The 24,191-nt window shown below is 51.5% G+C and overlaps 36 non-coding genes across 36 annotated transcripts; all 36 read right to left on the bottom strand.

The window, feature by feature from the left end:
* Positions 1 to 320: 320 nt before the first annotated feature.
* Trnas-aga (transfer RNA serine (anticodon AGA)) lies at positions 321 to 402 on the bottom strand. The gene has a single exon. It is a non-coding gene; the product is annotated as a tRNA-Ser (tRNA).
* Positions 403 to 547: 145 nt separating this feature from the next.
* Trnak-uuu (transfer RNA lysine (anticodon UUU)) lies at positions 548 to 620 on the bottom strand. Its single transcript has one exon. It is a non-coding gene; the product is annotated as a tRNA-Lys (tRNA).
* Positions 621 to 1,281: 661 nt separating this feature from the next.
* Positions 1,282 to 1,354, bottom strand: Trnam-cau (transfer RNA methionine (anticodon CAU)). The gene has a single exon. It is a non-coding gene; the product is annotated as a tRNA-Met (tRNA).
* Positions 1,355 to 2,391: 1,037 nt separating this feature from the next.
* Trnas-aga (transfer RNA serine (anticodon AGA)) lies at positions 2,392 to 2,473 on the bottom strand. The gene has a single exon. It is a non-coding gene; the product is annotated as a tRNA-Ser (tRNA).
* Positions 2,474 to 2,618: 145 nt separating this feature from the next.
* Positions 2,619 to 2,691, bottom strand: Trnak-uuu (transfer RNA lysine (anticodon UUU)). The gene has a single exon. It is a non-coding gene; the product is annotated as a tRNA-Lys (tRNA).
* Positions 2,692 to 3,352: 661 nt separating this feature from the next.
* Trnam-cau (transfer RNA methionine (anticodon CAU)) lies at positions 3,353 to 3,425 on the bottom strand. Its single transcript has one exon. It is a non-coding gene; the product is annotated as a tRNA-Met (tRNA).
* A 1,035-nt stretch (positions 3,426 to 4,460) lies between these two features.
* Positions 4,461 to 4,542, bottom strand: Trnas-aga (transfer RNA serine (anticodon AGA)). Its single transcript has one exon. It is a non-coding gene; the product is annotated as a tRNA-Ser (tRNA).
* Positions 4,543 to 4,688: 146 nt separating this feature from the next.
* Positions 4,689 to 4,761, bottom strand: Trnak-uuu (transfer RNA lysine (anticodon UUU)). Its single transcript has one exon. It is a non-coding gene; the product is annotated as a tRNA-Lys (tRNA).
* A 661-nt stretch (positions 4,762 to 5,422) lies between these two features.
* On the bottom strand, positions 5,423 to 5,495 carry Trnam-cau (transfer RNA methionine (anticodon CAU)). The gene has a single exon. It is a non-coding gene; the product is annotated as a tRNA-Met (tRNA).
* A 1,035-nt stretch (positions 5,496 to 6,530) lies between these two features.
* Trnas-aga (transfer RNA serine (anticodon AGA)) lies at positions 6,531 to 6,612 on the bottom strand. The gene has a single exon. It is a non-coding gene; the product is annotated as a tRNA-Ser (tRNA).
* A 146-nt stretch (positions 6,613 to 6,758) lies between these two features.
* On the bottom strand, positions 6,759 to 6,831 carry Trnak-uuu (transfer RNA lysine (anticodon UUU)). The gene has a single exon. It is a non-coding gene; the product is annotated as a tRNA-Lys (tRNA).
* A 661-nt stretch (positions 6,832 to 7,492) lies between these two features.
* Positions 7,493 to 7,565, bottom strand: Trnam-cau (transfer RNA methionine (anticodon CAU)). The gene has a single exon. It is a non-coding gene; the product is annotated as a tRNA-Met (tRNA).
* A 1,033-nt stretch (positions 7,566 to 8,598) lies between these two features.
* On the bottom strand, positions 8,599 to 8,680 carry Trnas-aga (transfer RNA serine (anticodon AGA)). Its single transcript has one exon. It is a non-coding gene; the product is annotated as a tRNA-Ser (tRNA).
* A 146-nt stretch (positions 8,681 to 8,826) lies between these two features.
* Positions 8,827 to 8,899, bottom strand: Trnak-uuu (transfer RNA lysine (anticodon UUU)). Its single transcript has one exon. It is a non-coding gene; the product is annotated as a tRNA-Lys (tRNA).
* Positions 8,900 to 9,560: 661 nt separating this feature from the next.
* On the bottom strand, positions 9,561 to 9,633 carry Trnam-cau (transfer RNA methionine (anticodon CAU)). The gene has a single exon. It is a non-coding gene; the product is annotated as a tRNA-Met (tRNA).
* Positions 9,634 to 10,667: 1,034 nt separating this feature from the next.
* Trnas-aga (transfer RNA serine (anticodon AGA)) lies at positions 10,668 to 10,749 on the bottom strand. The gene has a single exon. It is a non-coding gene; the product is annotated as a tRNA-Ser (tRNA).
* A 146-nt stretch (positions 10,750 to 10,895) lies between these two features.
* Positions 10,896 to 10,968, bottom strand: Trnak-uuu (transfer RNA lysine (anticodon UUU)). The gene has a single exon. It is a non-coding gene; the product is annotated as a tRNA-Lys (tRNA).
* A 661-nt stretch (positions 10,969 to 11,629) lies between these two features.
* On the bottom strand, positions 11,630 to 11,702 carry Trnam-cau (transfer RNA methionine (anticodon CAU)). Its single transcript has one exon. It is a non-coding gene; the product is annotated as a tRNA-Met (tRNA).
* Positions 11,703 to 12,735: 1,033 nt separating this feature from the next.
* Trnas-aga (transfer RNA serine (anticodon AGA)) lies at positions 12,736 to 12,817 on the bottom strand. Its single transcript has one exon. It is a non-coding gene; the product is annotated as a tRNA-Ser (tRNA).
* Positions 12,818 to 12,963: 146 nt separating this feature from the next.
* Positions 12,964 to 13,036, bottom strand: Trnak-uuu (transfer RNA lysine (anticodon UUU)). Its single transcript has one exon. It is a non-coding gene; the product is annotated as a tRNA-Lys (tRNA).
* Positions 13,037 to 13,697: 661 nt separating this feature from the next.
* On the bottom strand, positions 13,698 to 13,770 carry Trnam-cau (transfer RNA methionine (anticodon CAU)). Its single transcript has one exon. It is a non-coding gene; the product is annotated as a tRNA-Met (tRNA).
* Positions 13,771 to 14,804: 1,034 nt separating this feature from the next.
* On the bottom strand, positions 14,805 to 14,886 carry Trnas-aga (transfer RNA serine (anticodon AGA)). Its single transcript has one exon. It is a non-coding gene; the product is annotated as a tRNA-Ser (tRNA).
* Positions 14,887 to 15,032: 146 nt separating this feature from the next.
* Trnak-uuu (transfer RNA lysine (anticodon UUU)) lies at positions 15,033 to 15,105 on the bottom strand. The gene has a single exon. It is a non-coding gene; the product is annotated as a tRNA-Lys (tRNA).
* A 661-nt stretch (positions 15,106 to 15,766) lies between these two features.
* Positions 15,767 to 15,839, bottom strand: Trnam-cau (transfer RNA methionine (anticodon CAU)). The gene has a single exon. It is a non-coding gene; the product is annotated as a tRNA-Met (tRNA).
* A 1,032-nt stretch (positions 15,840 to 16,871) lies between these two features.
* Trnas-aga (transfer RNA serine (anticodon AGA)) lies at positions 16,872 to 16,953 on the bottom strand. The gene has a single exon. It is a non-coding gene; the product is annotated as a tRNA-Ser (tRNA).
* A 145-nt stretch (positions 16,954 to 17,098) lies between these two features.
* Positions 17,099 to 17,171, bottom strand: Trnak-uuu (transfer RNA lysine (anticodon UUU)). The gene has a single exon. It is a non-coding gene; the product is annotated as a tRNA-Lys (tRNA).
* A 661-nt stretch (positions 17,172 to 17,832) lies between these two features.
* Positions 17,833 to 17,905, bottom strand: Trnam-cau (transfer RNA methionine (anticodon CAU)). The gene has a single exon. It is a non-coding gene; the product is annotated as a tRNA-Met (tRNA).
* Positions 17,906 to 18,938: 1,033 nt separating this feature from the next.
* Trnas-aga (transfer RNA serine (anticodon AGA)) lies at positions 18,939 to 19,020 on the bottom strand. The gene has a single exon. It is a non-coding gene; the product is annotated as a tRNA-Ser (tRNA).
* A 145-nt stretch (positions 19,021 to 19,165) lies between these two features.
* Trnak-uuu (transfer RNA lysine (anticodon UUU)) lies at positions 19,166 to 19,238 on the bottom strand. The gene has a single exon. It is a non-coding gene; the product is annotated as a tRNA-Lys (tRNA).
* A 670-nt stretch (positions 19,239 to 19,908) lies between these two features.
* Positions 19,909 to 19,981, bottom strand: Trnam-cau (transfer RNA methionine (anticodon CAU)). The gene has a single exon. It is a non-coding gene; the product is annotated as a tRNA-Met (tRNA).
* Positions 19,982 to 21,018: 1,037 nt separating this feature from the next.
* On the bottom strand, positions 21,019 to 21,100 carry Trnas-aga (transfer RNA serine (anticodon AGA)). Its single transcript has one exon. It is a non-coding gene; the product is annotated as a tRNA-Ser (tRNA).
* Positions 21,101 to 21,245: 145 nt separating this feature from the next.
* Positions 21,246 to 21,318, bottom strand: Trnak-uuu (transfer RNA lysine (anticodon UUU)). The gene has a single exon. It is a non-coding gene; the product is annotated as a tRNA-Lys (tRNA).
* Positions 21,319 to 21,979: 661 nt separating this feature from the next.
* Positions 21,980 to 22,052, bottom strand: Trnam-cau (transfer RNA methionine (anticodon CAU)). Its single transcript has one exon. It is a non-coding gene; the product is annotated as a tRNA-Met (tRNA).
* Positions 22,053 to 23,089: 1,037 nt separating this feature from the next.
* Positions 23,090 to 23,171, bottom strand: Trnas-aga (transfer RNA serine (anticodon AGA)). The gene has a single exon. It is a non-coding gene; the product is annotated as a tRNA-Ser (tRNA).
* Positions 23,172 to 23,316: 145 nt separating this feature from the next.
* Trnak-uuu (transfer RNA lysine (anticodon UUU)) lies at positions 23,317 to 23,389 on the bottom strand. Its single transcript has one exon. It is a non-coding gene; the product is annotated as a tRNA-Lys (tRNA).
* A 661-nt stretch (positions 23,390 to 24,050) lies between these two features.
* On the bottom strand, positions 24,051 to 24,123 carry Trnam-cau (transfer RNA methionine (anticodon CAU)). Its single transcript has one exon. It is a non-coding gene; the product is annotated as a tRNA-Met (tRNA).
* Between the last annotated feature and the right edge of the window lie 68 nt (positions 24,124 to 24,191).

Raw genomic sequence — 24,191 nt, 5'->3', positions numbered from 1 at the left:
ACTGTTGAGCATAGTTGCCTTCCAAGCAGTTGATCCGGGTACGATTCCCGGCCACCGCAAGTGGCGCTAATTTTTCCGTATCATTATGTGGGCTCCTGCTGTTAAATTAAGGTTTTTTTTTTTTTTTTCGTCGTTGCACCATCCTGTAGTATGTCCCGACTTGTCCCGACTTTGCTCGGCTGACGCGAAAGCTGACGCTTGGAAATCGCCCTTATCTAAAGGACAGGCACTATAAACGGCTGTGAGAGGTGAGGTGTGGCGAGGTACCAAAACGCGATATTTTCTGCTTCTTCTTCCAAAACAAGAAAAGAAAAATCCGACGCAGTCGGTAGGACTCGAACCTACGCTCCCAGAGGGAATCTGATTTCTAGTCAGACGCCTTAACCACTCGGCCACGACTGCTTGTCCAACAGGTGCCCCTCGAATCGTGAAAAACCCAACCGGTTGCGTCTGCGCAGAATGCCGACAGGAAACGTAAAACCGTGCACTGATTACGACAGGGCTACTATCGCTACGAGACGAGCCATTATGGAAGCGTTAAAATCTTCGGCCGGGCAGGGACTCGAACTCTGGACCCTTAGGTTAAAAGCCTAATGCTCTACCGACTGAGCTATCCGGGCTTTCGCTTGTTGTGGTTGGAGCGGTTTCAAGCAACGTGATTAAGTGGAAGGTGTGTGTAGGCTTCTGGCGCTACTGGCGACTGCACCGACTACTCACTGACGCTGGTAGCAGCCCAACAGCGGACCAGTGCCTCTTCTCCCTTTATTCCGGTGCTGACAGTAACTGCATCACGTGCCTGCTTTCCCCGATTGCGTTCGGTTGAAGCCAAGGAAGAAGGGCGACCAACGACAGTTCGAAGACCAAAACATGGAGCGTTGTGTGCGCAAATAGTTCCGTTCCGGTACCGGGAATCGAAGCCGGACCTGTTGAGTGAAAGCCAGGTATCCTAGCCACTAGACCAAACAGGACTTGCTCTACAGCGGTGAGATTTACTCCGTCTCTTATTGTATTTTGTGCTGAATCTGGACTCAGTGCTGTTCTCTGCTTGCGATCATATCCGCGCCTACAGACCGGCATGGCGCACAGTTCAAAATTGACTGTCCATTGCTGTGTGCATCGCATTTTGTTTGTAACACGGAGGAGAAATATCAAAGTTGTTACGTCGTCATAATTGGAAGTAAACATTTTGACGCTGAGGCGTGGACTCCGTGTGGATAACGGACAACAGTTAAGTTCGTTCCCTAGCAACAGCAACGCAGTCATGATGTACAGAAAATTAAATGCCCCAGGTGAGGATCGAACTCACGACCTTAAGATTATGAGACTTACGCGCTGCCTACTGCGCTACCGAGGCACGCCGGAGACGTCCTCGAAGGAAACTCGCTAAGTCTCACATTTTAGAGAAAGACAGTTTGCGCTTTCTGAAGGATCTATTGTCTTGCTACACGTACGAAACTCGGTAAGTCTCACATATTAGAGATAGACAGTTTGCGCTTTCTGAAGAATCTGTTGTCTTGCTACACGTGCTGTCCCGACTCTCTAGATTAAACTGCAGCCGCAGCTATACAGCTATAAGGTCCTGAGGCTGACCCATCTCAAGCGAGCAATCCGCGCGGCAGCATTGTTGCCACAAGAGCAAAATAATGCATCGACCGGGAATCGTGCCGGCATACCTTAAGATTATGAGACTTAGGCGCTGCCTACTGCACTACTGAGTCACAAACCACTCAACTACAGATGCTCGACAAGCTACCCGTGCTTTCCAAGCAGCTGTCGGCAGGGAAACTGGGATTGCCACCCAGCGACGTCGAAAAAGGGGCTAAACTCGCGAAGTCCCCCACTACACTGCCTTAAAACGACCGTTCATCACTATCGTGTGAGTAACCTTGCGTCAGCGGCGACGAGTCTTGCCCAAAGACGTAGCGTGCTTGGAGGCGCTGCCCGAATGCGTGTGGATGCACCCTCCTACCTCGTAATGCGCCTGCAGCTCCTATAGCCGTGGGCCGCTGTGGGCGGGCGGGAAGCCGACACAGCGCGGCGTTGCGAGCAGCGGCAGTGCGGTGGTGTTGTACTGTTGAGCATAGTTGCCTTCCAAGCAGTTGATCCGGGTACGATTCCCGGCCACCGCAAGTGGCGCTAATTTTTCCGTATCATTATGTGGGCTCCTGCTGTTAAATTAAGGTTTTTTTTTTTTTTTTTCGTCGTTGCACCATCCTGTAGTATGTCCCGACTTGTCCCGACTTTGCTCGGCTGACGCGAAAGCTGACGCTTGGAAATCGCCCTTATCTAAAGGACAGGCACTATAAACGGCTGTGAGAGGTGAGGTGTGGCGAGGTACCAAAACGCGATATTTTCTGCTTCTTCTTCCAAAACAAGAAAAGAAAAATCCGACGCAGTCGGTAGGACTCGAACCTACGCTCCCAGAGGGAATCTGATTTCTAGTCAGACGCCTTAACCACTCGGCCACGACTGCTTGTCCAACAGGTGCCCCTCGAATCGTGAAAAACCCAACCGGTTGCGTCTGCGCAGAATGCCGACAGGAAACGTAAAACCGTGCACTGATTACGACAGGGCTACTATCGCTACGAGACGAGCCATTATGGAAGCGTTAAAATCTTCGCCCGGACAGGGACTCGAACCCTGGACCCTTAGGTTAAAAGCCTAATGCTCTACCGACTGAGCTATCCGGGCTTTCGCTTGTTGTGGTTGGAGCGGTTTCAAGCAACGTGATTAAGTGGAAGGTGTGTGTAGGCTTCTGGCGCTACTGGCGACTGCACCGACTACTCACTGACGCTGGTAGCAGCCCAACAGCGGACCAGTGCCTCTTCTCCCTTTATTCCGGTGCTGACAGTAACTGCATCACGTGCCTGCTTTCCCCGATTGCGTTCGGTTGAAGCCAAGGAAGAAGGGCGACCAACGACAGTTCGAAGACCAAAACATGGAGCGTTGTGTGCGCAAATAGTTCCGTTCCGGTACCGGGAATCGAAGCCGGACCTGTTGAGTGAAAGCCAGGTATCCTAGCCACTAGACCACACAGGACTTGCTCTACAGCGGTGAGATTTACTCCGTCTCTTATTGTATTTTGTGCTGAATCTGGACTCAGTGCTGTTCTCTGCTTGCGATCATATCCGCGCCTACAGACCGGCATGGCGCACAGTTCAAAATTGACTGTCCATTGCTGTGTGCATCGCATTTTGTTTGTAACACGGAGGAGAAATATCAAAGTTGTTACGTCGTCATAATTGGAAGTAAACATTTTGACGCTGAGGCGTGGACTCCGTGTGGATAACGGACAACAGTTAAGTTCGTTCCCTAGCAACAGCAACGCAGTCATGATGTACAGAAAATTAAATGCCCCAGGTGAGGATCGAACTCACGACCTTAAGATTATGAGACTTACGCGCTGCCTACTGCGCTACCGAGGCACGCCGGAGACGTCCTCGAAGGAAACTCGCTAAGTCTCACATTTTAGAGAAAGACAGTTTGCGCTTTCTGAAGGATCTATTGTCTTGCTACACGTACGAAACTCGGTAAGTCTCACATATTAGAGATAGACAGTTTGCGCTTTCTGAAGAATCTGTTGTCTTGCTACACGTGCTGTCCCGACTCTCTAGATTAAACTGCAGCCGCAGCTATACAGCTATAAGGTCCTGAGGCTGACCCATCTCAAGCGAGCAATCCGCGCGGCAGCATTGTTGCCACAAGAGCAAAATAATGCATCGACCGGGAATCGTGCCGGCATACCTTAAGATTATGAGACTTAGGCGCTGCCTACTGCACTACTGAGTCACAAACCACTCAACTACAGATGCTCGACAAGCTACCCGTGCTTTCCAAGCAGCTGTCGGCAGGGAAACTGGGATTGCCACCCAGCGACGTCGAAAAAGGGGCTAAACTCGCGAAGTCCCCCACTACACTGCCTTAAAACGACCGTTCATCACTATCGTGTGAGTAACCTTGCGTCAGCGGCGACGAGTCTTGCCCAAAGACGTAGCGTGCTTGGAGGCGCTGCCCGAATGCGTGTGGATGCACCCTCCTACCTCGTAATGCGCCTGCAGCTCCTATAGCCGTGGGCCGCTGTGGGCGGGCGGGAAGCCGACACAGCGCGGCGTTGCGAGCAGCGGCAGTGCGGTGGTGTTGTACTGTTGAGCATAGCTGCCTTCCAAGCAGTTGATCCGGGTACGATTCCCGGCCACCGCAAGTGGCGCTAATTTTTCCGTATCATTATGTGGGCTCCTGCTGTTAAATTAAGGTTTTTTTTTTTTTTTCGTCGTTGCACCATCCTGTAGTATGTCCCGACTTGTCCCGACTTTGCTCGGCTGACGCGAAAGCTGACGCTTGGAAATCGCCCTTATCTAAAGGACAGGCACTATAAACGGCTGTGAGAGGTGAGGTGTGGCGAGGTACCAAAACGCGATATTTTCTGCTTCTTCTTCCAAAACAAGAAAAGAAAAATCCGACGCAGTCGGTAGGACTCGAACCTACGCTCCCAGAGGGAATCTGATTTCTAGTCAGACGCCTTAACCACTCGGCCACGACTGCTTGTCCAACAGGTGCCCCTCGAATCGTGAAAAAAACAAACCGGTTGCGTCTGCGCAGAATGCCGACAGGAAACGTAAAACCGTGCACTGATTACGACAGGGCTACTATCGCTACGAGACGAGCCATTATGGAAGCGTTAAAATCTTCGGCCGGACAGGGACTCGAACCCTGGACCCTTAGGTTAAAAGCCTAATGCTCTACCGACTGAGCTATCCGGGCTTTCGCTTGTTGTGGTTGGAGCGGTTTCAAGCAACGTGATTAAGTGGAAGGTGTGTGTAGGCTTCTGGCGCTACTGGCGACTGCACCGACTACTCACTGACGCTGGTAGCAGCCCAACAGCGGACCAGTGCCTCTTCTCCCTTTATTCCGGTGCTGACAGTAACTGCATCACGTGCCTGCTTTCCCCGATTGCGTTCGGTTGAAGCCAAGGAAGAAGGGCGACCAACGACAGTTCGAAGACCAAAACATGGAGCGTTGTGTGCGCAAATAGTTCCGTTCCGGTACCGGGAATCGAAGCCGGACCTGTTGAGTGAAAGCCAGGTATCCTAGCCACTAGACCAAACAGGACTTGCTCTACAGCGGTGAGATTTACTCCGTCTCTTATTGTATTTTGTGCTGAATCTGGACTCAGTGCTGTTCTCTGCTTGCGATCATATCCGCGCCTACAGACCGGCATGGCGCACAGTTCAAAATTGACTGTCCATTGCTGTGTGCATCGCATTTTGTTTGTAACACGGAGGAGAAATATCAAAGTTGTTACGTCGTCATAATTGGAAGTAAACATTTTGACGCTGAGGCGTGGACTCCGTGTGGATAACGGACAACAGTTAAGTTCGTTCCCTAGCAACAGCAACGCAGTCATGATGTACAGAAAATTAAATGCCCCAGGTGAGGATCGAACTCACGACCTTAAGATTATGAGACTTACGCGCTGCCTACTGCGCTACCGAGGCACGCCGGAGACGTCCTCGAAGGAAACTCGCTAAGTCTCACATTTTAGAGAAAGACAGTTTGCGCTTTCTGAAGGATCTATTGTCTTGCTACACGTACGAAACTCGGTAAGTCTCACATATTAGAGATAGACAGTTTGCGCTTTCTGAAGAATCTGTTGTCTTGCTACACGTGCTGTCCCGACTCTCTAGATTAAACTGCAGCCGCAGCTATACAGCTATAAGGTCCTGAGGCTGACCCATCTCAAGCGAGCAATCCGCGCGGCAGCATTGTTGCCACAAGAGCAAAATAATGCATCGACCGGGAATCGTGCCGGCATACCTTAAGATTATGAGACTTAGGCGCTGCCTACTGCACTACTGAGTCACAAACCACTCAACTACAGATGCTCGACAAGCTACCCGTGCTTTCCAAGCAGCTGTCGGCAGGGAAACTGGGATTGCCACCCAGCGACGTCGAAAAAGGGGCTAAACTCGCGAAGTCCCCCACTACACTGCCTTAAAACGACCGTTCATCACTATCGTGTGAGTAACCTTGCGTCAGCGGCGACGAGTCTTGCCCAAAGACGTAGCGTGCTTGGAGGCGCTGCCCGAATGCGTGTGGATGCACCCTCCTACCTCGTAATGCGCCTGCAGCTCCTATAGCCGTGGGCCGCTGTGGGCGGGCGGGAAGCCGACACAGCGCGGCGTTGCGAGCAGCGGCAGTGCGGTGGTGTTGTACTGTTGAGCATAGCTGCCTTCCAAGCAGTTGATCCGGGTACGATTCCCGGCCACCGCAAGTGGCGCTAATTTTTCCGTATCATTATGTGGGCTCCTGCTGTTAAATTAAGGTTTTTTTTTTTTTTTCGTCGTTGCACCATCCTGTAGTATGTCCCGACTTGTCCCGACTTTGCTCGGCTGACGCGAAAGCTGACGCTTGGAAATCGCCCTTATCTAAAGGACAGGCACTATAAACGGCTGTGAGAGGTGAGGTGTGGCGAGGTACCAAAACGCGATATTTTCTGCTTCTTCTTCCAAAACAAGAAAAGAAAAATCCGACGCAGTCGGTAGGACTCGAACCTACGCTCCCAGAGGGAATCTGATTTCTAGTCAGACGCCTTAACCACTCGGCCACGACTGCTTGTCCAACAGGTGCCCCTCGAATCGTGAAAAAAACAAACCGGTTGCGTCTGCGCAGAATGCCGACAGGAAACGTAAAACCGTGCACTGATTACGACAGGGCTACTATCGCTACGAGACGAGCCATTATGGAAGCGTTAAAATCTTCGGCCGGACAGGGACTCGAACCCTGGACCCTTAGGTTAAAAGCCTAATGCTCTACCGACTGAGCTATCCGGGCTTTCGCTTGTTGTGGTTGGAGCGGTTTCAAGCAACGTGATTAAGTGGAAGGTGTGTGTAGGCTTCTGGCGCTACTGGCGACTGCACCGACTACTCACTGACGCTGGTAGCAGCCCAACAGCGGACCAGTGCCTCTTCTCCCTTTATTCCGGTGCTGACAGTAACTGCATCACGTGCCTGCTTTCCCCGATTGCGTTCGGTTGAAGCCAAGGAAGAAGGGCGACCAACGACAGTTCGAAGACCAAAACATGGAGCGTTGTGTGCGCAAATAGTTCCGTTCCGGTACCGGGAATCGAAGCCGGACCTGTTGAGTGAAAGCCAGGTATCCTAGCCACTAGACCAAACAGGACTTGCTCTACAGCGGTGAGATTTACTCCGTCTCTTATTGTATTTTGTGCTGAATCTGGACTCAGTGCTGTTCTCTGCTTGCGATCATATCCGCGCCTACAGACCGGCATGGCGCACAGTTCAAAATTGACTGTCCATTGCTGTGTGCATCGCATTTTGTTTGTAACACGGAGGAGAAATATCAAAGTTGTTACGTCGTCATAATTGGAAGTAAACATTTTGACGCTGAGGCGTGGACTCCGTGTGGATAACGGACAACAGTTAAGTTCGTTCCCTAGCAACAGCAACGCAGTCATGATGTACAGAAAATTAAATGCCCCAGGTGAGGATCGAACTCACGACCTTAAGATTATGAGACTTACGCGCTGCCTACTGCGCTACCGAGGCACGCCGGAGACGTCCTCGAAGGAAACTCGCTAAGTCTCACATTTTAGAGAAAGACAGTTTGCGCTTTCTGAAGGATCTATTGTCTTGCTACACGTACGAAACTCGGTAAGTCTCACATATTAGAGATAGACAGTTTGCGCTTTCTGAAGAATCTGTTGTCTTGCTACACGTGCTGTCCCGACTCTCTAGATTAAACTGCAGCCGCAGCTATACAGCTATAAGGTCCTGAGGCTGACCCATCTCAAGCGAGCAATCCGCGCGGCAGCATTGTTGCCACAAGAGCAAAATAATGCATCGACCGGGAATCGTGCCGGCATACCTTAAGATTATGAGACTTAGGCGCTGCCTACTGCACTACTGAGTCACAAACCACTCAACTACAGATGCTCGACAAGCTACCCGTGCTTTCCAAGCAGCTGTCGGCAGGGAAACTGGGATTGCCACCCAGCGACGTCGAAAAAGGGGCTAAACTCGCGAAGTCCCCCACTACACTGCCTTAAAACGACCGTTCATCACTATCGTGTGAGTAACCTTGCGTCAGCGGCGACGAGTCTTGCCCAAAGACGTAGCGTGCTTGGAGGCGCTGCCCGAATGCGTGTGGATGCACCCTCCTACCTCGTAATGCGCCTGCAGCTCCTATAGCCGTGGGCCGCTGTGGGCGGGCGGGAAGCCGACACAGCGCGGCGTTGCGAGCAGCGGCAGTGCGGTGGTGTTGTACTGTTGAGCATAGTTGCCTTCCAAGCAGTTGATCCGGGTACGATTCCCGGCCACCGCAAGTGGCGCTAATTTTTCCGTATCATTATGTGGGCTCCTGCTGTTAAATTAAGGTTTTTTTTTTTTTCGTCGTTGCACCATCCTGTAGTATGTCCCGACTTGTCCCGACTTTGCTCGGCTGACGCGAAAGCTGACGCTTGGAAATCGCCCTTATCTAAAGGACAGGCACTATAAACGGCTGTGAGAGGTGAGGTGTGGCGAGGTACCAAAACGCGATATTTTCTGCTTCTTCTTCCAAAACAAGAAAAGAAAAATCCGACGCAGTCGGTAGGACTCGAACCTACGCTCCCAGAGGGAATCTGATTTCTAGTCAGACGCCTTAACCACTCGGCCACGACTGCTTGTCCAACAGGTGCCCCTCGAATCGTGAAAAAAACAAACCGGTTGCGTCTGCGCAGAATGCCGACAGGAAACGTAAAACCGTGCACTGATTACGACAGGGCTACTATCGCTACGAGACGAGCCATTATGGAAGCGTTAAAATCTTCGGCCGGACAGGGACTCGAACCCTGGACCCTTAGGTTAAAAGCCTAATGCTCTACCGACTGAGCTATCCGGGCTTTCGCTTGTTGTGGTTGGAGCGGTTTCAAGCAACGTGATTAAGTGGAAGGTGTGTGTAGGCTTCTGGCGCTACTGGCGACTGCACCGACTACTCACTGACGCTGGTAGCAGCCCAACAGCGGACCAGTGCCTCTTCTCCCTTTATTCCGGTGCTGACAGTAACTGCATCACGTGCCTGCTTTCCCCGATTGCGTTCGGTTGAAGCCAAGGAAGAAGGGCGACCAACGACAGTTCGAAGACCAAAACATGGAGCGTTGTGTGCGCAAATAGTTCCGTTCCGGTACCGGGAATCGAAGCCGGACCTGTTGAGTGAAAGCCAGGTATCCTAGCCACTAGACCAAACAGGACTTGCTCTACAGCGGTGAGATTTACTCCGTCTCTTATTGTATTTTGTGCTGAATCTGGACTCAGTGCTGTTCTCTGCTTGCGATCATATCCGCGCCTACAGACCGGCATGGCGCACAGTTCAAAATTGACTGTCCATTGCTGTGTGCATCGCATTTTGTTTGTAACACGGAGGAGAAATATCAAAGTTGTTACGTCGTCATAATTGGAAGTAAACATTTTGACGCTGAGGCGTGGACTCCGTGTGGATAACGGACAACAGTTAAGTTCGTTCCCTAGCAACAGCAACGCAGTCATGATGTACAGAAAATTAAATGCCCCAGGTGAGGATCGAACTCACGACCTTAAGATTATGAGACTTACGCGCTGCCTACTGCGCTACCGAGGCACGCCGGAGACGTCCTCGAAGGAAACTCGCTAAGTCTCACATTTTAGAGAAAGACAGTTTGCGCTTTCTGAAGGATCTATTGTCTTGCTACACGTACGAAACTCGGTAAGTCTCACATATTAGAGATAGACAGTTTGCGCTTTCTGAAGAATCTGTTGTCTTGCTACACGTGCTGTCCCGACTCTCTAGATTAAACTGCAGCCGCAGCTATACAGCTATAAGGTCCTGAGGCTGACCCATCTCAAGCGAGCAATCCGCGCGGCAGCATTGTTGCCACAAGAGCAAAATAATGCATCGACCGGGAATCGTGCCGGCATACCTTAAGATTATGAGACTTAGGCGCTGCCTACTGCACTACTGAGTCACAAACCACTCAACTACAGATGCTCGACAAGCTACCCGTGCTTTCCAAGCAGCTGTCGGCAGGGAAACTGGGATTGCCACCCAGCGACGTCGAAAAAGGGGCTAAACTCGCGAAGTCCCCCACTACACTGCCTTAAAACGACCGTTCATCACTATCGTGTGAGTAACCTTGCGTCAGCGGCGACGAGTCTTGCCCAAAGACGTAGCGTGCTTGGAGGCGCTGCCCGAATGCGTGTGGATGCACCCTCCTACCTCGTAATGCGCCTGCAGCTCCTATAGCCGTGGGCCGCTGTGGGCGGGCGGGAAGCCGACACAGCGCGGCGTTGCGAGCAGCGGCAGTGCGGTGGTGTTGTACTGTTGAGCATAGTTGCCTTCCAAGCAGTTGATCCGGGTACGATTCCCGGCCACCGCAAGTGGCGCTAATTTTTCCGTATCATTATGTGGGCTCCTGCTGTTAAATTAAGGTTTTTTTTTTTTTTCGTCGTTGCACCATCCTGTAGTATGTCCCGACTTGTCCCGACTTTGCTCGGCTGACGCGAAAGCTGACGCTTGGAAATCGCCCTTATCTAAAGGACAGGCACTATAAACGGCTGTGAGAGGTGAGGTGTGGCGAGGTACCAAAACGCGATATTTTCTGCTTCTTCTTCCAAAACAAGAAAAGAAAAATCCGACGCAGTCGGTAGGACTCGAACCTACGCTCCCAGAGGGAATCTGATTTCTAGTCAGACGCCTTAACCACTCGGCCACGACTGCTTGTCCAACAGGTGCCCCTCGAATCGTGAAAAAAACAAACCGGTTGCGTCTGCGCAGAATGCCGACAGGAAACGTAAAACCGTGCACTGATTACGACAGGGCTACTATCGCTACGAGACGAGCCATTATGGAAGCGTTAAAATCTTCGGCCGGACAGGGACTCGAACCCTGGACCCTTAGGTTAAAAGCCTAATGCTCTACCGACTGAGCTATCCGGGCTTTCGCTTGTTGTGGTTGGAGCGGTTTCAAGCAACGTGATTAAGTGGAAGGTGTGTGTAGGCTTCTGGCGCTACTGGCGACTGCACCGACTACTCACTGACGCTGGTAGCAGCCCAACAGCGGACCAGTGCCTCTTCTCCCTTTATTCCGGTGCTGACAGTAACTGCATCACGTGCCTGCTTTCCCCGATTGCGTTCGGTTGAAGCCAAGGAAGAAGGGCGACCAACGACAGTTCGAAGACCAAAACATGGAGCGTTGTGTGCGCAAATAGTTCCGTTCCGGTACCGGGAATCGAAGCCGGACCTGTTGAGTGAAAGCCAGGTATCCTAGCCACTAGACCAAACAGGACTTGCTCTACAGCGGTGAGATTTACTCCGTCTCTTATTGTATTTTGTGCTGAATCTGGACTCAGTGCTGTTCTCTGCTTGCGATCATATCCGCGCCTACAGACCGGCATGGCGCACAGTTCAAAATTGACTGTCCATTGCTGTGTGCATCGCATTTTGTTTGTAACACGGAGGAGAAATATCAAAGTTGTTACGTCGTCATAATTGGAAGTAAACATTTTGACGCTGAGGCGTGGACTCCGTGTGGATAACGGACAACAGTTAAGTTCGTTCCCTAGCAACAGCAACGCAGTCATGATGTACAGAAAATTAAATGCCCCAGGTGAGGATCGAACTCACGACCTTAAGATTATGAGACTTACGCGCTGCCTACTGCGCTACCGAGGCACGCCGGAGACGTCCTCGAAGGAAACTCGCTAAGTCTCACATTTTAGAGAAAGACAGTTTGCGCTTTCTGAAGGATCTATTGTCTTGCTACACGTACGAAACTCGGTAAGTCTCACATATTAGAGATAGACAGTTTGCGCTTTCTGAAGAATCTGTTGTCTTGCTACACGTGCTGTCCCGACTCTCTAGATTAAACTGCAGCCGCAGCTATACAGCTATAAGGTCCTGAGGCTGACCCATCTCAAGCGAGCAATCCGCGCGGCAGCATTGTTGCCACAAGAGCAAAATAATGCATCGACCGGGAATCGTGCCGGCATACCTTAAGATTATGAGACTTAGGCGCTGCCTACTGCACTACTGAGTCACAAACCACTCAACTACAGATGCTCGACAAGCTACCCGTGCTTTCCAAGCAGCTGTCGGCAGGGAAACTGGGATTGCCACCCAGCGACGTCGAAAAAGGGGCTAAACTCGCGAAGTCCCCCACTACACTGCCTTAAAACGACCGTTCATCACTATCGTGTGAGTAACCTTGCGTCAGCGGCGACGAGTCTTGCCCAAAGACGTAGCGTGCTTGGAGGCGCTGCCCGAATGCGTGTGGATGCACCCTCCTACCTCGTAATGCGCCTGCAGCTCCTATAGCCGTGGGCCGCTGTGGGCGGGCGGGAAGCCGACACAGCGCGGCGTTGCGAGCAGCGGCAGTGCGGTGGTGTTGTACTGTTGAGCATAGTTGCCTTCCAAGCAGTTGATCCGGGTACGATTCCCGGCCACCGCAAGTGGCGCTAATTTTTCCGTATCATTATGTGGGCTCCTGCTGTTAAATTAAGGTTTTTTTTTTTTTCGTCGTTGCACCATCCTGTAGTATGTCCCGACTTGTCCCGACTTTGCTCGGCTGACGCGAAAGCTGACGCTTGGAAATCGCCCTTATCTAAAGGACAGGCACTATAAACGGCTGTGAGAGGTGAGGTGTGGCGAGGTACCAAAACGCGATATTTTCTGCTTCTTCTTCCAAAACAAGAAAAGAAAAATCCGACGCAGTCGGTAGGACTCGAACCTACGCTCCCAGAGGGAATCTGATTTCTAGTCAGACGCCTTAACCACTCGGCCACGACTGCTTGTCCAACAGGTGCCCCTCGAATCGTGAAAAAAACAAACCGGTTGCGTCTGCGCAGAATGCCGACAGGAAACGTAAAACCGTGCACTGATTACGACAGGGCTACTATCGCTACGAGACGAGCCATTATGGAAGCGTTAAAATCTTCGGCCGGACAGGGACTCGAACCCTGGACCCTTAGGTTAAAAGCCTAATGCTCTACCGACTGAGCTATCCGGGCTTTCGCTTGTTGTGGTTGGAGCGGTTTCAAGCAACGTGATTAAGTGGAAGGTGTGTGTAGGCTTCTGGCGCTACTGGCGACTGCACCGACTACTCACTGACGCTGGTAGCAGCCCAACAGCGGACCAGTGCCTCTTCTCCCTTTATTCCGGTGCTGACAGTAACTGCATCACGTGCCTGCTTTCCCCGATTGCGTTCGGTTGAAGCCAAGGAAGAAGGGCGACCAACGACAGTTCGAAGACCAAAACATGGAGCGTTGTGTGCGCAAATAGTTCCGTTCCGGTACCGGGAATCGAAGCCGGACCTGTTGAGTGAAAGCCAGGTATCCTAGCCACTAGACCAAACAGGACTTGCTCTACAGCGGTGAGATTTACTCCGTCTCTTATTGTATTTTGTGCTGAATCTGGACTCAGTGCTGTTCTCTGCTTGCGATCATATCCGCGCCTACAGACCGGCATGGCGCACAGTTCAAAATTGACTGTCCATTGCTGTGTGCATCGCATTTTGTTTGTAACACGGAGGAGAAATATCAAAGTTGTTACGTCGTCATAATTGGAAGTAAACATTTTGACGCTGAGGCGTGGACTCCGTGTGGATAACGGACAACAGTTAAGTTCGTTCCCTAGCAACAGCAACGCAGTCATGATGTACAGAAAATTAAATGCCCCAGGTGAGGATCGAACTCACGACCTTAAGATTATGAGACTTACGCGCTGCCTACTGCGCTACCGAGGCACGCCGGAGACGTCCTCGAAGGAAACTCGCTAAGTCTCACATTTTAGAGAAAGACAGTTTGCGCTTTCTGAAGGATCTATTGTCTTGCTACACGTACGAAACTCGGTAAGTCTCACATATTAGAGATAGACAGTTTGCGCTTTCTGAAGAATCTGTTGTCTTGCTACACGTGCTGTCCCGACTCTCTAGATTAAACTGCAGCCGCAGCTATACAGCTATAAGGTCCTGAGGCTGACCCATCTCAAGCGAGCAATCCGCGCGGCAGCATTGTTGCCACAAGAGCAAAATAATGCATCGACCGGGAATCGTGCCGGCATACCTTAAGATTATGAGACTTAGGCGCTGCCTACTGCACTACTGAGTCACAAACCACTCAACTACAGATGCTCGACAAGCTACCCGTGCTTTCCAAGCAGCTGTCGGCAGGGAAACTGGGATTGCCACCCAGCGACGTCGAAAAAGGGGCTAAACTCGCGAAGTCCCCCACTACACTGCCTTAAAACGACCGTTCATCACTATCGTGTGAGTAACCTTGCGTCAGCGGCGACGAGTCTTGCCCAAAGACGTAGCGTGCTTGGAGGCGCTGCCCGAATGCGTGTGGATGCACCCTCCTACCTCGTAATGCGCCTGCAGCTCCTATAGCCGTGGGCCGCTGTGGGCGGGCGGGAAGCCGACACAGCGCGGCGTTGCGAGCAGCGGCAGTGCGGTGGTGTTGTACTGTTGAGCATAGTTGCCTTCCAAGCAGTTGATCCGGGTACGATTCCCGGCCACCGCAAGTGGCGCTAATTTTTCCGTATCATTATGTGGGCTCCTGCTGTTAAATTAAGGTTTTTTTTTTTTTTCGTCGTTGCACCATCCTGTAGTATGTCCCGACTTGTCCCGACTTTGCTCGGCTGACGCGAAAGCTGACGCTTGGAAATCGCCCTTATCTAAAGGACAGGCACTATAAACGGCTGTGAGAGGTGAGGTGTGGCGAGGTACCAAAACGCGATATTTTCTGCTTCTTCTTCCAAAACAAGAAAAGAAAAATCCGACGCAGTCGGTAGGACTCGAACCTACGCTCCCAGAGGGAATCTGATTTCTAGTCAGACGCCTTAACCACTCGGCCACGACTGCTTGTCCAACAGGTGCCCCTCGAATCGTGAAAAAAACAAACCGGTTGCGTCTGCGCAGAATGCCGACAGGAAACGTAAAACCGTGCACTGATTACGACAGGGCTACTATCGCTACGAGACGAGCCATTATGGAAGCGTTAAAATCTTCGGCCGGACAGGGACTCGAACCCTGGACCCTTAGGTTAAAAGCCTAATGCTCTACCGACTGAGCTATCCGGGCTTTCGCTTGTTGTGGTTGGAGCGGTTTCAAGCAACGTGATTAAGTGGAAGGTGTGTGTAGGCTTCTGGCGCTACTGGCGACTGCACCGACTACTCACTGACGCTGGTAGCAGCCCAACAGCGGACCAGTGCCTCTTCTCCCTTTATTCCGGTGCTGACAGTAACTGCATCACGTGCCTGCTTTCCCCGATTGCGTTCGGTTGAAGCCAAGGAAGAAGGGCGACCAACGACAGTTCGAAGACCAAAACATGGAGCGTTGTGTGCGCAAATAGTTCCGTTCCGGTACCGGGAATCGAAGCCGGACCTGTTGAGTGAAAGCCAGGTATCCTAGCCACTAGACCAAACAGGACTTGCTCTACACCGGTGAGATTTACTCCGTCTCTTATTGTATTTTGTGCTGAATCTGGACTCAGTGCTGTTCTCTGCTTGCGATCATATCCGCGCCTACAGACCGGCATGGCGCACAGTTCAAAATTGACTGTCCATTGCTGTGTGCATCGCATTTTGTTTGTAACACGGAGGAGAAATATCAAAGTTGTTACGTCGTCATAATTGGAAGTAAACATTTTGACGCTGAGGCGTGGACTCCGTGTGGATAACGGACAACAGTTAAGTTCGTTCCCTAGCAACAGCAACGCAGTCATGATGTACAGAAAATTAAATGCCCCAGGTGAGGATCGAACTCACGACCTTAAGATTATGAGACTTACGCGCTGCCTACTGCGCTACCGAGGCACGCCGGAGACGTCCTCGAAGGAAACTCGCTAAGTCTCACATTTTAGAGAAAGACAGTTTGCGCTTTCTGAAGGATCTATTGTCTTGCTACACGTACGAAACTCGGTAAGTCTCACATATTAGAGATAGACAGTTTGCGCTTTCTGAAGAATCTGTTGTCTTGCTACACGTGCTGTCCCGACTCTCTAGATTAAACTGCAGCCGCAGCTATACAGCTATAAGGTCCTGAGGCTGACCCATCTCAAGCGAGCAATCCGCGCGGCAGCATTGTTGCCACAAGAGCAAAATAATGCATCGACCGGGAATCGTGCCGGCATACCTTAAGATTATGAGACTTAGGCGCTGCCTACTGCACTACTGAGTCACAAACCACTCAACTACAGATGCTCGACAAGCTACCCGTGCTTTCCAAGCAGCTGTCGGCAGGGAAACTGGGATTGCCACCCAGCGACGTCGAAAAAGGGGCTAAACTCGCGAAGTCCCCCACTACACTGCCTTAAAACGACCGTTCATCACTATCGTGTGAGTAACCTTGCGTCAGCGGCGACGAGTCTTGCCCAAAGACGTAGCGTGCTTGGAGGCGCTGCCCGAATGCGTGTGGATGCACCCTCCTACCTCGTAATGCGCCTGCAGCTCCTATAGCCGTGGGCCGCTGTGGGCGGGCGGGAAGCCGACACAGCGCGGCGTTGCGAGCAGCGGCAGTGCGGTGGTGTTGTACTGTTGAGCATAGTTGCCTTCCAAGCAGTTAATCCGGGTACGATTCCCGGCCACCGCAAGTGGCGCTAATTTTTCCGTATCATTATGTGGGCTCCTGCTGTTAAATTAAGGTTTTTTTTTTTTCGTCGTTGCACCATCCTGTAGTATGTCCCGACTTGTCCCGACTTTGCTCGGCTGACGCGAAAGCTGACGCTTGGAAATCGCCCTTATCTAAAGGACAGGCACTATAAACGGCTGTGAGAGGTGAGGTGTGGCGAGGTACCAAAACGCGATATTTTCTGCTTCTTCTTCCAAAACAAGAAAAGAAAAATCCGACGCAGTCGGTAGGACTCGAACCTACGCTCCCAGAGGGAATCTGATTTCTAGTCAGACGCCTTAACCACTCGGCCACGACTGCTTGTCCAACAGGTGCCCCTCGAATCGTGAAAAACCCAACCGGTTGCGTCTGCGCAGAATGCCGACAGGAAACGTAAAACCGTGCACTGATTACGACAGGGCTACTATCGCTACGAGACGAGCCATTATGGAAGCGTTAAAATCTTCGGCCGGACAGGGACTCGAACCCTGGACCCTTAGGTTAAAAGCCTAATGCTCTACCGACTGAGCTATCCGGGCTTTCGCTTGTTGTGGTTGGAGCGGTTTCAAGCAACGTGATTAAGTGGAAGGTGTGTGTAGGCTTCTGGCGCTACTGGCGACTGCACCGACTACTCACTGACGCTGGTAGCAGCCCAACAGCGGACCAGTGCCTCTTCTCCCTTTATTCCTGTGCTGACAGTAACTGCATCACGTGCCTGCTTTCCCCGATTGCGTTCGGTTGAAGCCAAGGAAGAAGGGCGACCAACGACAGTTCGAAGACCAAAACATGGAGCGTTGTGTGCGCAAATAGTTCCGTTCCGGTACCGGGAATCGAAGCCGGACCTGTTGAGTGAAAGCCAGGTATCCTAGCCACTAGACCAAACAGGACTTGCTCTACAGCGGTGAGATTTACTCCGTCTCTTATTGTATTTTGTGCTGAATCTGGACTCAGTGCTGTTCTCTGCTTGCGATCATATCCGCGCCTACAGACCGGCATGGCGCACAGTTCAAAATTGACTGTCCATTGCTGTGTGCATCGCATTTTGTTTGTAACACGGAGGAGAAATATCAAAGTTGTTACGTCGTCATAATTGGAAGTAAACATTTTGACGCTGAGGCGTGGACTCCGTGTGGATAACGGACAACAGTTAAGTTCGTTCCCTAGCAACAGCAACGCAGTCATGATGTACAGAAAATTAAATGCCCCAGGTGAGGATCGAACTCACGACCTTAAGATTATGAGACTTACGCGCTGCCTACTGCGCTACCGAGGCACGCCGGAGACGTCCTCGAAGGAAACTCGCTAAGTCTCACATTTTAGAGAAAGACAGTTTGCGCTTTCTGAAGGATCTATTGTCTTGCTACACGTACGAAACTCGGTAAGTCTCACATATTAGAGATAGACAGTTTGCGCTTTCTGAAGAATCTGTTGTCTTGCTACACGTGCTGTCCCGACTCTCTAGATTAAACTGCAGCCGCAGCTATACAGCTATAAGGTCCTGAGGCTGACCCATCTCAAGCGAGCAATCCGCGCGGCAGCATTGTTGCCACAAGAGCAAAATAATGCATCGACCGGGAATCGTGCCGGCATACCTTAAGATTATGAGACTTAGGCGCTGCCTACTGCACTACTGAGTCACAAACCACTCAACTACAGATGCTCGACAAGCTACCCGTGCTTTCCAAGCAGCTGTCGGCAGGGAAACTGGGATTGCCACCCAGCGACGTCGAAAAAGGGGCTAAACTCGCGAAGTCCCCCACTACACTGCCTTAAAACGACCGTTCATCACTATCGTGTGAGTAACCTTGCGTCAGCGGCGACGAGTCTTGCCCAAAGACGTAGCGTGCTTGGAGGCGCTGCCCGAATGCGTGTGGATGCACCCTCCTACCTCGTAATGCGCCTGCAGCTCCTATAGCCGTGGGCCGCTGTGGGCGGGCGGGAAGCCGACACAGCGCGGCGTTGCGAGCAGCGGCAGTGCGGTGGTGTTGTACTGTTGAGCATAGTTGCCTTCCAAGCAGTTGATCCGGGTACGATTCCCGGCCACCGCAAGTGGCGCTAATTTTTCCGTATCATTATGTGGGCTCCTGCTGTTAAATTAAGGTTTTTTTTTTTTTCGTCGTTGCACCATCCTGTAGTATGTCCCGACTTGTCCCGACTTTGCTCGGCTGACGCGAAAGCTGACGCTTGGAAATCGCCCTTATCTAAAGGACAGGCACTATAAACGGCTGTGAGAGGTGAGGTGTGGCGAGGTACCAAAACGCGATATTTTCTGCTTCTTCTTCCAAAACAAGAAAAGAAAAATCCGACGCAGTCGGTAGGACTCGAACCTACGCTCCCAGAGAGAATCTGATTTCTAGTCAGACGCCTTAACCACTCGGCCACGACTGCTTGTCCAACAGGTGCCCCTCGAATCGTGAAAAACCCAACCGGTTGCGTCTGCGCAGAATGCCGACAGGAAACGTAAAACCGTGCACTGATTACGACAGGGCTACTATCGCTACGAGACGAGCCATTATGGAAGCGTTAAAATCTTCGGCCGGACAGGGACTCGAACCCTGGACCCTTAGGTTAAAAGCCTAATGCTCTACCGACTGAGCTATCCGGGCTTTCGCTTGTTGTGGTTGGAGCGGTTTCAAGCAACGTGATTAAGTGGAAGGTGTGTGTAGGCTTCTGGCGCTACTGGCGACTGCACCGACTACTCACTGACGCTGGTAGCAGCCCAACAGCGGACCAGTGCCTCTTCTCCCTTTATTCCGGTGCTGACAGTAACTGCATCACGTGCCTGCTTTCCCCGATTGCGTTCGGTTGAAGCCAAGGAAGAAGGGCGACCAACGACAGTTCGAAGACCAAAACATGGAGCGTTGTGTGCGCAAATAGTTCCGTTCCGGTACCGGGAATCGAAGCCGGACCTGTTGAGTGAAAGCCAGGTATCCTAGCCACTAGACCAAACAGGACTTGCTCTACAGCGGTGAGATTTACTCCGTCTCTTATTGTATTTTGTGCTGAATCTGGACTCAGTGCTGTTCTCTGCTTGCGATCATATCCGCGCCTACAGACCGGCATGGCGCACAGTTCAAAATTGACTGTCCATTGCTGTGTGCATCGCATTTTGTTTGTAACACGGAGGAGAAATATCAAAGTTGTTACGTCGTCATAATTGGAAGTAAACATTTTGACGCTGAGGCGTGGACTCCGTGTGGATAACGGACAACAGTTAAGTTCGTTCCCTAGCAACAGCAACGCCCTTAATGCAGCCATGATGTACAGAAAATTAAATGCCCCAGGTGAGGATCGAACTCACGACCTTAAGATTATGAGACTTACGCGCTGCCTACTGCGCTACCGAGGCACGCCGGAGACGTCCTCGAAGGAAACTCGCTAAGTCTCACATTTTAGAGAAAGACAGTTTGCGCTTTCTGAAGGATCTATTGTCTTGCTACACGTACGAAACTCGGTAAGTCTCACATATTAGAGATAGACAGTTTGCGCTTTCTGAAGAATCTGTTGTCTTGCTACACGTGCTGTCCCGACTCTCTAGATTAAACTGCAGCCGCAGCTATACAGCTATAAGGTCCTGAGGCTGACCCATCTCAAGCGAGCAATCCGCGCGGCAGCATTGTTGCCACAAGAGCAAAATAATGCATCGACCGGGAATCGTGCCGGCATACCTTAAGATTATGAGACTTAGGCGCTGCCTACTGCACTACTGAGTCACAAACCACTCAACTACAGATGCTCGACAAGCTACCCGTGCTTTCCAAGCAGCTGTCGGCAGGGAAACTGGGATTGCCACCCAGCGACGTCGAAAAAGGGGCTAAACTCGCGAAGTCCCCCACTACACTGCCTTAAAACGACCGTTCATCACTATCGTGTGAGTAACCTTGCGTCAGCGGCGACGAGTCTTGCCCAAAGACGTAGCGTGCTTGGAGGCGCTGCCCGAATGCGTGTGGATGCACCCTCCTACCTCGTAATGCGCCTGCAGCTCCTATAGCCGTGGGCCGCTGTGGGCGGGCGGGAAGCCGACACAGCGCGGCGTTGCGAGCAGCGGCAGTGCGGTGGTGTTGTACTGTTGAGCATAGTTGCCTTCCAAGCAGTTGATCCGGGTACGATTCCCGGCCACCGCAAGTGGCGCTAATTTTTCCGTATCATTATGTGGGCTCCTGCTGTTAAATTAAGGTTTTTTTTTTTTTTTTTCGTCGTTGCACCATCCTGTAGTATGTCCCGACTTGTCCCGACTTTGCTCGGCTGACGCGAAAGCTGACGCTTGGAAATCGCCCTTATCTAAAGGACAGGCACTATAAACGGCTGTGAGAGGTGAGGTGTGGCGAGGTACCAAAACGCGATATTTTCTGCTTCTTCTTCCAAAACAAGAAAAGAAAAATCCGACGCAGTCGGTAGGACTCGAACCTACGCTCCCAGAGGGAATCTGATTTCTAGTCAGACGCCTTAACCACTCGGCCACGACTGCTTGTCCAACAGGTGCCCCTCGAATCGTGAAAAACCCAACCGGTTGCGTCTGCGCAGAATGCCGACAGGAAACGTAAAACCGTGCACTGATTACGACAGGGCTACTATCGCTACGAGACGAGCCATTATGGAAGCGTTAAAATCTTCGGCCGGACAGGGACTCGAACCCTGGACCCTTAGGTTAAAAGCCTAATGCTCTACCGACTGAGCTATCCGGGCTTTCGCTTGTTGTGGTTGGAGCGGTTTCAAGCAACGTGATTAAGTGGAAGGTGTGTGTAGGCTTCTGGCGCTACTGGCGACTGCACCGACTACTCACTGACGCTGGTAGCAGCCCAACAGCGGACCAGTGCCTCTTCTCCCTTTATTCCGGTGCTGACAGTAACTGCATCACGTGCCTGCTTTCCCCGATTGCGTTCGGTTGAAGCCAAGGAAGAAGGGCGACCAACGACAGTTCGAAGACCAAAACATGGAGCGTTGTGTGCGCAAATAGTTCCGTTCCGGTACCGGGAATCGAAGCCGGACCTGTTGAGTGAAAGCCAGGTATCCTAGCCACTAGACCACACAGGACTTGCTCTACAGCGGTGAGATTTACTCCGTCTCTTATTGTATTTTGTGCTGAATCTGGACTCAGTGCTGTTCTCTGCTTGCGATCATATCCGCGCCTACAGACCGGCATGGCGCACAGTTCAAAATTGACTGTCCATTGCTGTGTGCATCGCATTTTGTTTGTAACACGGAGGAGAAATATCAAAGTTGTTACGTCGTCATAATTGGAAGTAAACATTTTGACGCTGAGGCGTGGACTCCGTGTGGATAACGGACAACAGTTAAGTTCGTTCCCTAGCAACAGCAACGCAGTCATGATGTACAGAAAATTAAATGCCCCAGGTGAGGATCGAACTCACGACCTTAAGATTATGAGACTGACGCGCTGCCTACTGCGCTACCGAGGCACGCCGGAGACGTCCTCGAAGGAAACTCGCTAAGTCTCACATTTTAGAGAAAGACAGTTTGCGCTTTCTGAAGGATCTATTGTCTTGCTACACGTACGAAACTCGGTAAGTCTCACATATTAGAGATAGACAGTTTGCGCTTTCTGAAGAATCTGTTGTCTTGCTACACGTGCTGTCCCGACTCTCTAGATTAAACTGCAGCCGCAGCTATACAGCTATAAGGTCCTGAGGCTGACCCATCTCAAGCGAGCAATCCGCGCGGCAGCATTGTTGCCACAAGAGCAAAATAATGCATCGACCGGGAATCGTGCCGGCATACCTTAAGATTATGAGACTTAGGCGCTGCCTACTGCACTACTGAGTCACAAACCACTCAACTACAGATGCTCGACAAGCTACCCGTGCTTTCCAAGCAGCTGTCGGCAGGGAAACTGGGATTGCCACCCAGCGACGTCGAAAAAGGGGCTAAACTCGCGAAGTCCCCCACTACACTGCCTTAAAACGACCGTTCATCACTATCGTGTGAGTAACCTTGCGTCAGCGGCGACGAGTCTTGCCCAAAGACGTAGCGTGCTTGGAGGCGCTGCCCGAATGCGTGTGGATGCACCCTCCTACCTCGTAATGCGCCTGCAGCTCCTATAGCCGTGGGCCGCTGTGGGCGGGCGGGAAGCCGACACAGCGCGGCGTTGCGAGCAGCGGCAGTGCGGTGGTGTTGTACTGTTGAGCATAGTTGCCTTCCAAGCAGTTGATCCGGGTACGATTCCCGGCCACCGCAAGTGGCGCTAATTTTTCCGTATCATTATGTGGGCTCCTGCTGTTAAATTAAGGTTTTTTTTTTTTTTTTTCGTCGTTGCACCATCCTGTAGTATGTCCCGACTTGTCCCGACTTTGCTCGGCTGACGCGAAAGCTGACGCTTGGAAATCGCCCTTATCTAAAGGACAGGCACTATAAACGGCTGTGAGAGGTGAGGTGTGGCGAGGTACCAAAACGCGATATTTTCTGCTTCTTCTTCCAAAACAAGAAAAGAAAAATCCGACGCAGTCGGTAGGACTCGAACCTACGCTCCCAGAGGGAATCTGATTTCTAGTCAGACGCCTTAACCACTCGGCCACGACTGCTTGTCCAACAGGTGCCCCTCGAATCGTGAAAAACCCAACCGGTTGCGTCTGCGCAGAATGCCGACAGGAAACGTAAAACCGTGCACTGATTACGACAGGGCTACTATCGCTACGAGACGAGCCATTATGGAAGCGTTAAAATCTTCGGCCGGACAGGGACTCGAACCCTGGACCCTTAGGTTAAAAGCCTAATGCTCTACCGACTGAGCTATCCGGGCTTTCGCTTGTTGTGGTTGGAGCGGTTTCAAGCAACGTGATTAAGTGGAAGGTGTGTGTAGGCTTCTGGCGCTACTGGCGACTGCACCGACTACTCACTGACGCTGGTAGCAGCCCAACAGCGGACCAGTGCCTCTTCTCCCTTTATTCCGGTGCTGACAGTAACTGCATCACGTGCCTGCTTTCCCCGATTGCGTTCGGTTGAAGCCAAGGAAGAAGGGCGACCAACGACAGTTCGAAGACCAAAACATGGAGCGTTGTGTGCGCAAATAGTTCCGTTCCGGTACCGGGAATCGAAGCCGGACCTGTTGAGTGAAAGCCAGGTATCCTAGCCACTAGACCACACAGGACTTGCTCTACAGCGGTGAGATTTACTCCGTCTCTTATTGTATTTTGTGCTGAATCTGGACTCAGTGCTGTTCTCTGCTTGCGATCATATCCGCGCCTACAGACCGGCATGGCGCACAGTTCAAAATTGACTGTCCATTGCTGTGTGCATCGCATTTTGTTTGTAACACGGAGGAGAAATATCAAAGTTGTTACGTCGTCATAATTGGAAGTAAACATTTTGACGCTGAGGCGTGGACTCCGTGTGGATAACGGACAACAGTTAAGTTCGTTCCCTAGCAACAGCAACGCAGTCATGATGTACAGAAAATTAAATGCCCCAGGTGAGGATCGAACTCACGACCTTAAGATTATGAGACTGACGCGCTGCCTACTGCGCTACCGAGGCACGCCGGAGACGTCGTCGAAGGAAACTCGCTAAGTCTCACATTTTAGAGAAAGACAGTTTGCGCTTTC

Source organism: Schistocerca gregaria, unplaced genomic scaffold (assembly GCF_023897955.1).
Source record: "Schistocerca gregaria isolate iqSchGreg1 unplaced genomic scaffold, iqSchGreg1.2 ptg000359l, whole genome shotgun sequence".
NCBI classification, from domain to species: domain Eukaryota; kingdom Metazoa; phylum Arthropoda; class Insecta; order Orthoptera; family Acrididae; genus Schistocerca; species Schistocerca gregaria.
The sequence above is the reverse complement of the archived record's forward strand: the minus strand, read 5'-3'. Positions and strand labels throughout refer to the sequence as shown.